The sequence below is a fragment of the Lacerta agilis genome, chromosome 13 (genome assembly GCF_009819535.1).
Source record: "Lacerta agilis isolate rLacAgi1 chromosome 13, rLacAgi1.pri, whole genome shotgun sequence".
NCBI lineage: Eukaryota > Metazoa > Chordata > Lepidosauria > Squamata > Lacertidae > Lacerta > Lacerta agilis.
The window spans coordinates 51,178,483-51,190,238 of record NC_046324.1 but is presented as its reverse complement, the minus strand read 5'-3'; positions in this window follow the sequence as shown (position 1 = coordinate 51,190,238).

The following is an 11,756-nucleotide window of genomic DNA, read 5'->3' as shown; positions in this document are numbered from 1 at the left end:
CACTGCAGATGGTGACAGCAGTCACGAAATTAGAAGACGCCTGCTTCTTGGGAGAAAAGCAATGACAAACCTAGACAGCATCTTAAAAAGCAAAGACATCACCTTGCCGAAAAAGGTCCGTATAGTTAAAGCTATGGTTTCCCCAGTAGTAATGTATGGAAGTGAGAGCTGGTCCATAAAGAAGGCTGATCGCCGTAGAATTGATGCTTTTGAATTATGGTGCTGGAGGAGACTCTTGAGAGTCCCATGGACTGCAAAAAGATCAAACCTCTCCATCCTTAGGGAAATCAGCCCTGAGTGCTCACTGGAAGGGCAGATCCTGAAGTTGAGGCTCCAGTACTTTGGCCACCTCATGAGAAGAGAAGACTCCCTGGAAAAGACCCTGATGTTGGGAAAGATGGAGGGCACAAGGAGAAGGGGACGACAGAGGACGAGATGGTTGGACAGTGTTCTCAAAGCTACTGGCATGAGTTTGGCCAAACTGCGAGAGGCAGTGAAGGATAGGCGTGCCTGGCGTGCTCTGGTCCATGGGGTCACAAAGAGTCGGACACGACTGAACAACTGAACAACAACATTATTCTTATTCTTATTTATACCCCACCCATCTGGCTGAGTTTTCCCAGCCATCTCTGCATTAGATGTGGTTGAATCCTTGAATAGCTCCTCATGCAGAAAGCGGAAGCGGCCCCTCCCAAAACAGTGAGTCAGAGATGCCAGAAGGGTGGCAGGCTACCCAGAGGGCAGAGATATTACACCCTTAAATAATCTCTAAGTAAACTTTTTTGGGGGTGCCTTCAAGAATATTCAGAAGCAGCACTAAATCAGAAGAAAGGCTTATTTGGGACAGACTTGTATTTAAGGATTCCCCCCCTGCAATGTAGGGGGAAACATGTAAATTGCTCTGCTACCCAGCATACAAGGAAAAAGGAACCACAGGAGGGGCTGAAATCTCCTTCCCCTTCTTCCTCCCACCCACTTTTTTTTTGCAGGCTAGTAACTTTCATGGCCTTATTTACAAGGGTGATTTCAGACCTCCCAATGCACTGGGTTTTTCCTGCATTAGTCTGCACCTGCCTTGCTCAACCTGCTGCTCTCTAGGCCAGGGGTTCCCAAAGTGGGTAGTACCCCCCCCCAACGGGGGGGGTGGATTACCTAGGGGAGCACCAAGATGCAAGACTAGGGTGTCAAGGAGGAGAGCAGGAATTGTAAATGACTATCAGGCATTGAAAAGCTGGCCTCATGGGATCAAGTTCATGCATTCTGTCTAATTAATTAAACGACAGTGTTTTAATTGGATCTGGACTGCATGTGCAATTAAGCGTTACTATTCTGAATTCTGTTGTGTTACTATCTTCCTTAGTGGGTCGTGCAATACGCTATTCTGAATCATGCGTTTTATAGGGTAGGGGGCACTGGGGATGAGTTTGTGGAATCGAGGGGGCCCCCAAATCTTTGGGAACCACTGATCTGTACTATATATCCCAATAGTCCCAGCCAGCATGGGCAACGGTCAGGATTGATGGGAGTTGATTCCTGCATTGCAGGGGGCTGGACTAGATGACCCGGAGGGGCCCTTTCAACTCTATGATTCTTTTCCTTCTTGTTCGTTTATGCCGTTTCCTCTGTTCTTGGCCCAGCCAGGGAGCTGCTGACGGCAGCACTCTGCCCTCCGGTTGAAGTAGAACAAGGGAAGGGCTTTTGAGAGCCTTTCGTAAGGCGGCAGGGGTGGGCTAGCACGCCTGCTCCCTAAAATATCACTGGTTTGCTCCTTTCTATATATAGGGTGCCTACATTCTGCTATTTATAATTATTAGTAGTTTGCCTCATATATTTACACCTATTATTATTTCAAGTTATAGCGAGTTTCTAGAGACTAGATGATGAGTCTTTGTAAATTGTGTTTCTAAAGGAACTTTTGTTACTGCCAAATGCCAATGTGTTTGCATTATTTTGTTATGAATAAAAAATCATTTCAAGTTAGAGATTAATTATTATTTCACTATTAATATACTTCTTCTTAACTGTATTTCAGTTCAACAGTTACTTAGATAAAATACATGTTTTGTTATGTGCAAACGGCTTTAGATACCTCTTAGGTCCACAAATTACCATATAGCATATATTCAACACAAAAAAACAGCGACCATTTGTTGTTGACAAAGGACAGCTGGACATAAAAAGGACCCCATTACCTTCAGGAGCTTAGGGCCTCATCAAACCTAAATCCGGCCCTGGCCAGATCCATAAATTCTCACGTGAATCCTCACAAATGTATGATAGGGCCATAGGCAATCTCGGCCCTGCACATGTTTTGAGACTACGATTCCCAACATCCCTGACCACTGGTCCTGTTAACTAGGGATCATGGGAGTTGTAGTCCCAAAACATCTGGAGGGCCAAGTTTGCCTATGCCTGGGTGAGAATGTTGAACTAGGACCTGGGAGGCCAGGGTTCAAATCCCCGCTCAGCCATGGAGCTCACTGGGTGGCCTTGGGCCAGTTGTTGCCTCTCAGCCTAACCCACCTCGCAGGGTTGTTGTGGTGGATTACATGAGGAACTGGAGAATCCCACACACCACCTCGAGGTCCTTGGAGGAAAAGCCGGAATATGAATGTGTTAAGTTGTGGGTGGACACAGCAGACGACACAGTGATTTCCAAGCAGCTCTTGTTTATTCTCAGGCTGGAACAGAAGTGAGCTGAAGGCCTCAGCAGCCTGCTTATATAGAACTCAGCTACAAAGCAACAGTAACAACTTTCTGTAGTTAACCAATCCCTGAACGTCACTTTACAATCCCTCCTTTGCATATGCGGACCTGAGTGAAAACTGCAGCAGAATGAACTATATACACACACCCCTAGTGGCCTAGGGTGAGAACTTCAATACATAACAGAATGGGATCAATCAATCAATAATAAACTGATAAGTAACAACGCACACCAGCTCTGCGCTGGAGTTTCTGGAAACCAACTATCAAACCTGCCAGTATTAAGGATGACTTCCACCCCAATAGAAATAACGCTTCTGTATAAAGCCACGCTTATCTGATTGCGAAGGGACGCAGGATACTTTGGCTGTGAAAAAAGAGGCAGATGCACCATGGGTAAACAGTAGGACACAAAAGGTTAATGGCGTCAAGGAGCTGCCAGCTAGTCCCAGACAGTAACTGGTATTGTTTAATTTTTCTGCTGAGATCTTATCAGTGGGCGGCGGGTGTGTGTGTGTGTGTGTGTGTGTGTGAGGCATAAACCAAGCATCCCGAATGGTGCTAGAGGTCAGTTGTGGCGCACCAACACTCGTTTTGGTCAGCTCCCAGATCTTGATGTCTAGCCACAGAGGTTTATTTTATTCCCCAATTATCTTCTGGACTTTGGACAAGTATCTTTCAGACCTTATTAAACTAAAACTGCGGATTCAAGGGAGGTTTCTCCTTAGATTATTGGGGGAGAAGGGATAGAAAAAATACGATTGCAATGAAAATGGCGCTGTGTTTATTTAACGCTTTTTGAGGTGCCCAAGGCAATTTGCAGTGATTCTCTTGAGTAACCCTTCCACCCTAAATGGTAAGGTAAAGGTAAAGGGACCCCTGACCATTAGGTCCAGCCGCGGACGACTCTGAGGTTGCGGCGCTCATCTCGCGTTACTGGCCGAGGGAGCCGGCGTACAGCTTCCGGGTCATGTGGCCAGCATGACTAAGCCGCTTCTGGCGAACCAGAGCAGCGCACAGAAATGCTGTTTACCTTCTCACCGGAGCGGTACCTATTTATCTACTTGCACTTTGACGTGCTTTCGAACTGCTAGGTGGGCAGGAGCAGGGACCGAGCAACGGGAGCTCACCCCATGGCAGGGATTCGAACTGCCGACCTTCTGATCGGCAAGCACCAGGCTCTGTGGTTTAACCCATAGTGCCACCTGCGTCCGTTAAACCCTAAAATGGTAGTCTGTATTATTATCCCCCCCACACACTGTGGCAGGATGGGAAGGCTGAGCCCCCACCCCCCATGGCTTCGTGGCTCAGGTGAGATTCATACTGGGTATTGCCCAGCTAAGCCACCTTTCATCTCTACAATCCTATGGTTTCGCCACAAAAGCATGATGGGAGCCCAAAGGTAAGATGGGACACCTTGAGGTGCTACAATAAACAGTTTCTTTGCAGGGTGGCGGCAAAGATTCCATGCAGCTTCCCTGCGTGGCAATCCAAATATCTATTCACAGGAACTAGCACCAAGTTATGCCGTTTCGAAGGTGGCGAGAGCTCCATTTCCCCTTGACTTCAAAAATCTGTGGGATTTCTTTCTCGAGAGACGTGCACATGCGATATATTCCTAATGCTCTGCAAGAACCTGCCATAAGGGTGTGGAACCTGTGGCCCTACATATACTTATTTTTAAACTAATATTATTCACACTGAATGTTAGCCGCTTTGAGACTCCTTCGGGTAGTGAAAAGCGGGATATCAAATCCAAACTCTTCTTCTTCTTCTTCACTGCACCTTGCAGGATACAAGCGTATAAGAAACACATTGTGCTACTTTTTTCTTTTGCAAACGATGCCTGCCTTGGCTTATAAAGAACAATGAAGACCCTTAAGAACATAAGAAAGGTTTGCTGCCTCAGGCCAACTGCCCCTGTTCTCACCATGGCCAAATAGATGCTATTCATTCATTCATTCATTCATTCCCTAGCTTTTCCCCAACAGGAACTCAAGGCAGCTTACAAATAAAAACAAGAACAGCTATAACCATGGGAAACCAGCGAGTGGAACCATGCGCAAGATCCCTCTCCGCACCTGCAGTTTCCAGCAACTGGGATTCATAAGCATTACTGCTTCCAACTGCAGAGTCAGGCCACGGCCATCCTGGCTAGTAGCCATTGATAGCCCTCCCCTCCTCCGTGGACTTGTCTAGCCCTCTTGTAAAGCCACCCGAGTTGGCCACCCCCCTGCCTCCTGTGGCAGGGAGTTCCGCAGTGGAACTCTGCGCTGCTGGAAGAAGCGCTTTCTTTCAACCAGCCCCAAATCTCCCAGCATCCAGGCCCGTTACCCTTGCCATGGGGCAGCTGGTCAGAAGGAAAGGGGAGGGGGTGCAAGGGGACCAGCCTCGCCCCTCTCCTTCCCACGGGACCGTGGCCGGTGCATGGCTCTTGAGGGGGCAGCATGTGTGTGTGTGGGGGGGGGGTTCTGTTGTCGCACCACGTCTCCCATCAGCTCCAGGCTGTCGGCAATAAAATGTCAAAATCCCACATAATTGGATCCTGTGTGCTCTGTTGCTTACCTTGCCACTAACCCTGGAGGAACAAAATAGAAAATTCTTTCCAGGAGCACCTTAGAGACCAACTGCACACGAAAGCTCATACCAAGAACAAACTCAGTTGGTCTCTAAGGTGCTCCTGGAAAGAATTTTCTATTTTGTTTTGACTATGGCAGACCAACACGGCTACCCACCTGTACCTGGAGAAACAGAAAAAGGTGCTACAATAAGAATTAGGACCAGAGTTGTCCACACACAGCCCTGCTCTCTCTCTCTGGCTGAAGTGCTGTTCCGTGGGCTCCATTCTTCCTTGCAAATCATCCATGACAAGTAATGTGCTGGCCGTTGAGAGGTGGTGTTGACAGCCGCTTCCCTACTGCGTTCAAGGATTCCACCCTGGCTCGCTCCGCTGTTGTTGTCCACGTTGCCACCAAGCATTCCGGCAGAGCAACTGGCGCTGCCCAACTCCGCTTCCGGCAGGCCGTATGAGAGATGAAGTGGGTGGAAGCAGCAGCAGCAGCAGGAATATCAGGCTTATTGCTCAGAGCAAAGCCTCTTTCTCCTTCCCTCCCTCAACTAATTAGCAGAATCCTTTACCATGACTTTCCAAACGAGGACACCTGAAAAACTGCTATTTATGCCTAGTTTACACGGACAGCAGGTGCGCCTCTCTCTTGGGGCGGTTTCCTTGAAAACGGGGTGGAAGCATTCCTTTGAAACAGGTGTCATGGGGGGTGACGGGTCTCTTTCACCAAGGCAAGGCGTGTGTTCCCACAATGTGGCAGAGGGGAAAGATATTGCCAGGGCACCATGAAGCAAGCCAGGGTTTCATTTGCTCTCCATTAGCCTGCTACCTGGTTCCCTGTCCATGACACCATCATACTTACGAGAAAGTTACGAGGCAGGAGATTCCGACTCAACATCAGGAAGAACTTTCCGATGGTTCAGAAGAGGTGTTGGACAGTGGGACGGACTCCCTCGGGAGACGGTGGACTCTCCTTCCTGGGAGGTTTCTAAGCGGAGGTTGGAGGGCCACCTGGCAGGTGTTCTCTACCTGAGATTTCGGCATTGCAGGGGGTTGGACTAGAGGACCCTCGGGGTCTCCTGCAACTCTACAGTTCCGTGTCCCTATGATATCCCTGATTGTTTGGAATTACGAGGGGTGGTGGTGGATCTGTTAATAGTTTCCTGGAATTAAGAACATACGGAGACCCCCTGCTGGATGAGGCCAGTGGCCCATTGAGCCCAGCATCCTGTTCTCACAGTGGCCAACCAGATGCCCCAGTGGGAAACCAGCAAGCAGGATTCGAGCGCAAGAGCCCTTTGCCCTCCTGGGGTTTCCAGGAACCAGCATTCAGAAGCATTGCTGCCTCTGACCGTGAAAGGAAACAGCCTATCGAGAAGAGTTTGGATTTGATATCCCGCTTTATCGATACCCGAAGGAGACTCAAAGCGGCTCACAATCTCCTTTTCCCTTCTTCCCCCACAACAAACACTCTGTGAGGTGAGTGGGGCTGAGAGACTTCAGAGAGAAGTGTGACTAGCCCAAGGTCACCCAGCAGCTGCATGTGGAGGAGCGGGGACGCAAACCCGGTTCACCAGATTATGAGTCTACCGCTCTTAACCACTACACCACACTGGTTTCTCGGGGGAAAGGACATGCCAGGAACCTTAGCCATGATTCTTGCATGGCAGCAGGTTGGACTTTATGACCCTTTGGGTCCCCTTCCAGCTCTCCACTCCTATTACTCTATCTAGTTTCTATGTGCTTAGAGTCTCTGCACTCTTATTTTATGCCGAGCACTTTTTGACGCAATCCCTCACAGCCGGTTGGAAAACGAAACAGCCCAGGAACAATTTTGCCTCTTCCCCTGCTGTTTAGGCGACCGCCTTCTTCGTGTGTGTTTCCCTCCAAGCTCTTCTCTCCGAGATCTTCCCGTGATCCTTTTAGTAATCTTCACAACGACCCTGTGAGGCAGGTTGGTACTTCCTGTAATACTGGGGTGCCAGAAGAAAGAGCATGCTTACGGATCAGGTAGTTTTCAGGAAGTCTTTGGCGCAACCTGTCAATCCTCACCCCCTAGGGAAGTTTAGGGCCGAATTAGACTTGGCCTGACTTTCCAAGGCATCTTTGCATCAAACCTGCACGTTTATTTAAATGCAAATTGCATCAGCTCCGCTCTGATAATTAACAGGATCAGGCACCAGGGCGGGGGGATTTCCTCCCAGTGCAAACAGCAGGTCCAGAGGAAGGATCTTTCTCAGGTAGGGGAAAGGTTACACCCCTATCTCCATGTTTACCAGCCCCGCCCCACCTACCAGCTGATGCAATTTGCATTTAAACAAATCAGCACCAAGATATGCTCAGTCCTGAGCCAAAATACCCGTAAATCATCAGAGCATCTGCCAGCTGTTTACTTTCACCTGCATCTCTGTCCCTCCCTTCTTGTTGCTTTCCCTGTGTGGAATCTTATATTGTAGTGTCCTTCGGGCAGAGGCTGGTCCCCCCCCCAAGTCCCCACATTATGCAAAACAGCAGCAGAAGCATTCACTCATTTGAGAACAAGCATTAGGTGCTATCTCCCTGTCAGGGAAATAATGACAGGTAGTTCTACACAGGATGGTTTTCTACAAGGCAGATCGCAAGACACCATCCCTCCCTCTCATCGCAAACCCAGGCGCTGAGAGCTCTGCAGAAACAAGAGGGACTTGAGAGATGCAGGCTGCTGGGAGTTGCTCTCCTAGAATGAGGGGTGTGTGTGTGAAAAGCAGTCAGAGATTGACTCTATCACGCACCATGGCATGGTGCAATGTAGTAGCACCTAAGAGACTGGGCTAGGAATTTCACCTCTGCAGAGAACTCACTACGGTAAAGGGACCCCTGACAGTTAGGTCCAGTCACAGACGACTCTGGGGTTGCGGAGCTCATCTCGCGTTACTGGCCAAGGGAGCCGGCGTACAGCTTCCGGGTCATGTGGCCAGCATGACTAAGCCGCTTCTGGCAAACCAGAGCAGCGCACGGAAATGCCATTGACTTTCCCGCCGGAGCAGTACCTATTTATCTACTTGCACTTTGACGTGCTTTCGAACGGTTAGGTTGGCAGGAGCTGGGACTGAGCAACAGGAGCTCACCCGTCGCGGGAATTCGAACCACCGGCCTTCTGATCGGCAAGCCCTAGGCTCTCTGTGGTTTAACCCACAGCGCCACCCACGTCCCGGAGAACTCACTAGGAAACCTTAAAGCAAGCCACTCCCTGTCAGCCTTACCACCTGCTCCCCAGGGTTGCCCGTTCAAGAGCATCCCAGATCCTGACATTTCAGGGCCCTGACCTGAGACCTGGGTGTAGGGCCTGGTGATGGAGGGTAACTGGGAGAGGGGAGCGGAGGAGGGAAGACCCCTACCTCGGTGTCTATGTTATAATTTACAGCATGCTGAAGTTTGGAAGTGCATGCAGAGTCCTCTAAATATCATCATCAAAGCCCCTCTCACTGTCCCAGCCGGGATATTCAATCCCTCCTCCTGCCAGCTGGAGGGGGCCAGGCAAATGTGGAGACTTCAGGTGAGTCCTGGGGGGGTCTAGCAACCTTACTGCCCTCACCGCAAATCTGCAGCCCGTAGATAATAAAAAACGGCAAATGCAATTTGCAATGTAAATAATACAGTATATACATCTTAATTTCACATATATACTCAGTGGCGACTGACGAGGAACATGGGGTCATAGGAGAGAGCCTGATAAAGATGGCGACCCAGTATTCTTCGGCCAAATTCTATGGCTAAGGATCATTAGGAAAAGGGTTGGGGGGAAAAGCTGCCAGTATCCTAATGCGGTTATACAAGCCTATAGATTGACTTTTCTTTGTAATAGTGTGCCCAGTTCTGGTCGCCTCCTCTCCGAAAGGAGATTGCAGAGTTGGGAAAGTTTGAGAAAAGGGCAACGCCAGAAATGAGCGGTGAGATTTAGCGACTTCCGTGAAGGAAGGCTGCAGCGTTTGGGACACCCTTCCTCCCTCTTGTCATAACACTGGAACTTGTGGGCCTCCAGTGGGGCTGTTGGACGGACAGGAGGAAGTTTTTATTCACACAGTGCGTAAACATTGCAATTCACTTCCAGAAGAGGTAGCGATGCTCAGGTTGGATGGCTTTGAAAGAGCACTGAAAGAGGATCGGACCAACTAATGGAGGGTAGGGCTGTCAGTGACTCTGTTCTTCCTCCATCATTTGAGGCAGAAGAGCAGGGGCTGGAAGTCGCAGGAGGCGGCCAGGGTCCTGCTTGCAGGTTTCCCACAGGCGTCTGCAAACCCCAGACCATGAGCCTCAAATCCTATGACCAGCTGAGTTTGGCACATGAAAGCAACTCTGAACGGGAGAAGGAAAAACGTACCTGGAAATATTTCCAGAATTCATTCCTTTTAGGCTTTGTAGGGTATGTCCCCTAGCAGAGGGCATGCCGTCTCGCTTTGGGATCTAGGAAGAGCCCTGCGTAGGTCAATCCACGGACCATCTTTCTCGAACCTAGTTTCTCAAGTAGGGATGGGGGAGATTCCGTTCCTGTCTATAGCCAAACGCATCAAATCCACACATTCCCAAACAAGAACCGAGACACAGTCGCCCTTTGAGATTTTGGACTTCGCAATGCAAAATTGCGTATGTCGGGGGGGGGGGGAATGTGCACGAAATATATTTCGGCGAAAGTAACATACCAAACCGCATTGTGTTACGGAAACCTGCTTGCAAAAATGCGGGTCTTCATCAAAACTGCAAGCAGAAATGTGTTCATTAGGAGAAATGTGCACGAAGGTGCTGACGAGTCTTCATGAGGATGTTAAAAAAAATAATAATGCCCACGTGTTGCTTCAAAAATGTGGAGAACTGAATTTTAAGATTGGAAAATCCGGAAACTGGGAGAAGTGAAACTGACCCCGTACTTGTGTGCAGCCTTTGGCCACATGCCAGATGTGGGCGGAACCAGTTTCAGAAGCAGGTGGAGCAAGGGATGCAGGAAACGTCCCCTTCTTTAGCCGGCCCATGCAAAAATGGCAGAGGGTTATGCCATGCACAGAGCCCTTCGTGCAGGCAAGGGGGGGTCATAATATTATCACAGTTCACATCTCGGGCAGGCCAGGGCGATGGAGGAGGGTCATAAGCACCTAGGAGAGGAGCCTGCTGGATCAGGCCAGTGGCTGGATCTCGTCCACATCCTGTTCTCACAGGGGCTGAAGGAGCCCCCATGCAGGACTGGCGTCTTCTGCCCTCCTGAGCTTCCCAGACCCTGGCACTCCGAAGCAGGGCAGAGAAAGGCCATCATCATCGTAGCTGGTAGCCACCAATAGCATCGCCCTCCCGGCCTCTTTCTAAGGCATCCGCGCTGGCGGCCACTGCTACATCTTGTGGCAGCGAGTTCCGAAGGTTAAGTTTGTGCTGTGTGGAGATTTGGGCAGGGGATCCAGGTGCCCCTGTACAGTCCAAAGGGGCGTCTTTAAGGTGGCCCCTGCCTACAACCTAGCCGGGGTGTGTGTGTGTGTGTGGCTTCCATTAAATTTAGCAGAAGTTGCTTCTGTCCTAGCATGCATAGGATACAGTACTTCTTGCACCGTCCTTAAAATGTGGGTGGGTGGGGGGCACACTTACCCTGCTGTGGGTCCAGTGAGGTTCATGGCCTTCCTTGCAAAGTTTTGACCCACTGGCCTGATCTCTCAGTGGGCACCTGAGCGGTTTGCAGGTCAGTTTGATGGATTTTTCCTGGGAAGTCAATCCTATCCCGTGTGTATGTGAATATATGAGAAGCAGGGTGGTGTAGAGGTCAGAGTGCCAAACTAGGGCCTGGGTGAGACCAGAGTTCAAATCCCCCCACCGGTTACTGAAGCTGGTAGAGAGGGCAGGCATCGCCTCTCAACCTAACCCACCTGGGCCCGGTTGTTGTGGGTGGATTAAATGGAAGCCTCAGAGCTGGGAGAGGCCAGACTTCAAATGTTAGCTGCCTCTCCCGGCCTAGCCTACCTCGCAGGGCTGTTGTTGTGGGAATGGATTAGCAGGGGGAGATGAACCACGCCTGCCACCTTGAGCTCCTTGGGAGAGAAAAAACGTGGGATATATTAAGGCAATAAATAAAAAGACTCAGCCAGCCAGCCAGGCATCCCTCCACGCCACGCAGGCTTCGCTTCCAAAGGAAGCGCGCAGGGTCCCCGGTTCAGGTTCTGCAATCTCCCTGCGCCCCGCCCGGGGGAAAGCGCCAATGGTCCCCAATAACCCGCGCGTCCCTTTGGGGGGTCCGCTTCTCCAGAGGCGGGAGATGGGGAGAGGCCGGCAGACCCGGCGAATTGTGTGCGTTGCTTTTTTTTTTTCCTTTCCGAAGCCAGAGGCCTCTTCTCCATGCCGCCATCCCCGCGCAGCAAAGCCTTTGCAAGACCTGGTTGGTGGTGCAGCAAACGGCGCGCTTGCAAAAGCGAGGCTCGGCGGTGCAATGCTGCGGGGGAGCCCCTTCGCGGGGAAAGCAGGCGTGCAAGCG